This window comes from Camelina sativa, chromosome 15 (assembly GCF_000633955.1).
Source record: "Camelina sativa cultivar DH55 chromosome 15, Cs, whole genome shotgun sequence".
NCBI lineage: Eukaryota > Viridiplantae > Streptophyta > Magnoliopsida > Brassicales > Brassicaceae > Camelina > Camelina sativa.
The window spans coordinates 20,300,964-20,305,571 of record NC_025699.1 but is presented as its reverse complement, the minus strand read 5'-3'; the positions used below and the strand labels follow the sequence as shown (position 1 = coordinate 20,305,571).

The window sequence follows — 4,608 nt, the reverse complement described above, 5'->3', positions numbered from 1 at the left end:
AAATCGAGAGCGCTACGTAGGACTCCCGTAGTCGGCCGACCAAGGCTTTCGGAACAAAACCAATCACCATGGTCATCCAACCGCGAGCGCCCAACCTCCCGAACACAGCCTAGGGCTTTGCAACCCGTACCGTGAGCGAGAGTTGTGTTAAGTCAGGACTAGACTTAATATCAGTTGGAATAACCATTTAGCCTTTGAAAAATCCGAGTCTTTACATAGATATAGTATACGCGAAAATCGTTACCAAAAACATTTATATATAGCTTTTGGATCCTCTTTGAAAACCATACATAATATACATAGTAAAAAAATTTACAAAAGCTGTAAAACCTACATTGATTCACTTGGTCACGTTGCCTTCACTACGGAGATCTTATGGCTAAGGATTCCTGGAAAAAATAGAAGTAGAATCATAAGTAATCTAGTATTACTTAGTGAGGCCGATATCTAAGGAAATCTTACTCATCTACCTAAGGAAATCCTACTCATCTACCCAAGAAAATACTACTCATCTACCCATCCCTAATAGACAAGCAATACGAAGCAAATAAGCAATACGAATGCAACCAGCAAACAATAATGCAACAAGCAACGAAATGCAATGCATGAAGACTCGAATTTAAATATGCAGCGGAGATAATAAATATGCATGTTCTATTCTAAGTTGGGCCCCTATCGAATACATGATCTCCCCGAGGCAATGCCCCCACCCTAGACACAAAGTCTACAAGGATATACATTCCTCAAAGGTAATGCCCCCACCCTAGACACAAAGTCTACAAGGATATACATTCTTTTATACTACATCGTCATGTAGTGTCTGGCCGGTCATGACACGCTCCAGACATTCGTAAGCCATCAAGTTACGGGGTTACACGCAACGCACAGAAAACGACGGGATCCTCATGATTCGCCTAATGCAACTTAATTAAATGATGCTAACTAATANGAGCCATACCGATCTCACTCTCAGACCAGCGTCTTCGAGTTATACTGTCTCACTCTTGGACCATAATCCTCAATGTCTCGGTATCAGGGGAACTACTCATCCCCTCAGGGGAAAATCATCCCCTCTGCCACTCTCGGAGCCCTCAGCCCCTCGAGCTATCGGTATTCAGGGGAATCACCATCCCCTTAGGAGCAACAATCCTTAACGAATATAAACATCTCTCGACACAAAGTACCTCCTGTGGTCCGAGTATAACATTGCAATGNAATGAGGCAATCCTCCCATCTACTGGGCTATACACACAAGCAATAAGATCTCTACATGCCACAAACAACAATCAATAAAACAAACCAGGCATTATACAAAACACACAGCANACGCTTGCGACCCTCTGACGTACCTCCTCGTGGAACTCTGGACCACACACTCGCTGACCTCGAGACCCGCCCGACAATGACCACGACCACGTCCCCGTCTNACTCGAATTTAAATATGCAGCGGAGATAATAAATATGCATGTTCTATTCTAAGTTGGGCCCCTATCGAATACATGATCTCCCCGAGGCAATGCCCCCACCCTAGACACAAAGTCTACAAGGATATACATTCCTCAAAGGTAATGCCCCCACCCTAGACACAAAGTCTACAAGGATATACATTCTTTTATACTACATCGTCATGTAGTGTCTGGCCGGTCATGACACGCTCCAGACATTCGTAAGCCATCAAGTTACGGGGTTACACGCAACGCACAGAAAACGACGGGATCCTCATGATTCGCCTAATGCAACTTAATTAAATGATGCTAACTAATATGCAGCAAACAACAGTATAACAATCGGACAGCATAACGGCAATGCGACTAACCGTCCAGCATCCCGGCTATACCATCACGATGCTATACTAACAAACAATCACACAAGTAACATAACAATGCAATATGAACATGTCCTAATGGAACAATGCAGGTGGTACCTAAGATGATGCACGCAAATATCATGCAACAAGCAATATCACAAACAAAAGTATCCAGTCACACAAGAAATGGCGTACCAAGCAATCACACAACAATAACAATCAAGCAATTCCACACCTACGCGCTAACGACTACTAAACAGTTCTAACTTAGATGCTAAACGCTAAGCATTCCGAAACCAAACGCTAATCACTACTAAACAATCTTAATCCTAATGCTAATCACTAAGCAATTCTAGCTTAGGCGCTAATTACCATTCTAATCTTAATTAGCAACCTAAATCATGATTAACTAAACTTAATCCTAATCATCCTAACTTAATCATAATTATCTACCTTAATCATGATTAACTATCTTAACCTTGATTAATTACCCTAATCCTACTTAACTTGCTTAATCTTACTTAACTACCTTAATCCTAATTAACTAACTTAATCCTAAAGTAAACAAGTAATTAAGACTAACCTCAGCCAAATAATTAACTAAACAAAAATTAAACTAACCTATCCACGTGCTAATTACACGCGATTGGGAAACTCACCTCGATTTTTCCCGCGCTTCGCTGCTCTCCGTGATCTCTTCCTAGCGCAAAGGTTTTTAAGGTAAATTTCGGGTCTGAGAAAAATGGACGAGGGAGAGGGGTTTATATAGCCTCTCAAGGTCGGTTTAAGTGAGCAGGACGTGGCTCAAGGCGTTCCTTGGCGTGACACCTAGTGGACACTCTTCACAGCTCCAGTGGCGACACCTAGCGAACGGATAAGGATGACCGGTTTTGGATAAGCATCACGGCCATATGGATAAGGGCGGACGCTGATCAGATAAGCATCACCTTGAGGAAGATCCTGGCCGCCCATTCCCTAAGCAAGCATCCGTGCATCACAACCGTCCATCCGTTAGCGTACCGGTACGGCCGTGTCCGACCACCGGGTACCGAACTGGCGGGTGATACACAAGGTACCTGCTCGCGTACCAGCTTAAGAGAATGTTACGTACCGGACCCGTCCTTTATTCGTGCAAATTACCGAGGGTAATCCGCATCGACCGGTGATACCACTATCTGCCTTACCGATGACCATTCCGCGCTGGCCGGTGCCACCATTGCCTGGATTGCCTATGTCCGCTGGTACTACCATGGCTAACCGTCGAACTTAACCCGTACCAACCTTCCTTAGTCCGACTTTCCTTAACCCTTCCTAATCTCCTAGACCAGCTAAGGCTTCCTAGATAAGTCTAATCCTATGATCTTACCTACGGATTCCTCGACCAACTTAGGGACATTGCCGATAGCCTGGCCTTTCATACCATTTTTCCCATTTGACGGAGAATCAATCTTGATATAGCATTTCCCTCTCGGTCCTTAGGTGTGCCTCATTACTCCCTTGTAGTGGCTCTTCGAACGTCCGAGCCAAAATTGTTAGCCGGCCGGAATAATGGGGTTTAGTTAGCCGGCCGTGGTAAGGCTGTTCCGTCCGAGCATTAGTCGCGGTGAGGGGTATTACATTCCCCCCCCCCCCCTTAAAAGAATTCGTCCCCGAATTCTACAATTTTGGTCGCGACTAGGAGGCTCCGAGCGTCATCTTCATGCAGTCTTCGAATGGCTCCTTGTGATCATCATAGTTTCCACCATTATTTTCTTGCACCCTCTTCTTTGGCTTTGTACGTGTTTCCTCCTCCTTTGTTTCGTCGTAATGCGCGCCTTGCATATTATCTTTCTCCTTTGAGTTGGGTCGTCAACTCATCCTTCCTAGCCTTCCGGTGTTGTCGTCTAACCTTGTGTCGGCTAAGGTACCATATCACCATGTAACTTTCTTTTACTCTTGGTCTTCATGCGTGATTCTCCACGTCAATGTATATGGCTTGGCTATCGACTTGTCTCTCGGTCAGTGAGGTTTTGGGATAACCGTCCTAACTTCTAGGGTTTTACCTAACTCTCTTCATTTGCTCTCCGGACTCCCTAACTTCTACACGGCTTAAGCTAAAACTCCTTGAGTTAACAAACATAAACAATCACACACAAGCAAATAAATCAAAATAAAGCAATCAAAGACATAAGCAAAAATATAAACATAACATGGTTATAACATAACATAAGTTTTAAACATCGCGGTTGTATCCACATACACAGACCGCTTATTCAAACTTTGTCATAAACCATCCACACCCAAAAAGATGGAACAAAATAGAGCTGCAAGTTACTAGGAGCCAAACCCAAGCCGCCGCTGTACACGCAAAAATGAGGTTAGTGCTGGTTTACCTAACTAAGGTTTAGGATATCTACACATATCAGGGGAACATAAGGGTACACTCGGAGCAGGAGCAACCTGGGTAACCAGTGGCCGGAGTATGGGAAGCTGCCGGGTTAGTACCGTGAGTCGGGGGTGGTGCAGGAGTCGGAGCATGTGTTGGGGTGTCAACCCTCAACGCCGGGCACATACTGGAGTAATGTCCTCTTACTCCACAGATCAAACAAACGTTGCACACCGGTGCATAAGGGGTATAGAGCTGACAGTCCAATGGGTAATTCCCAAGACGTCCACACAGGAAGCAGTAAGGTACCTGAGCACCTGGTGCACTGTCCATGTCATCCACCAGGATCACTTCGGCTCGAAGATCCGTCCCAAGCGCTTGTACAGCTGGAGTCTCCATCCAGGCCATGTCAACCGAGGTAGGTGAAGGAAGTGTG

The 4,608-nt window shown here is 44.9% G+C and overlaps 1 long non-coding RNA gene across 1 annotated transcript; it reads right to left on the bottom strand.

Annotated features, from left to right (window-relative positions):
- LOC109129294 lies at window positions 240–2,533 on the bottom strand. The gene is made up of 2 exons (XR_002035518.1): window positions 2,467–2,533; window positions 240–389 (listed from the first exon to the last, which is right to left on the bottom strand). It is a non-coding gene; the product is annotated as an uncharacterized LOC109129294 (long non-coding RNA).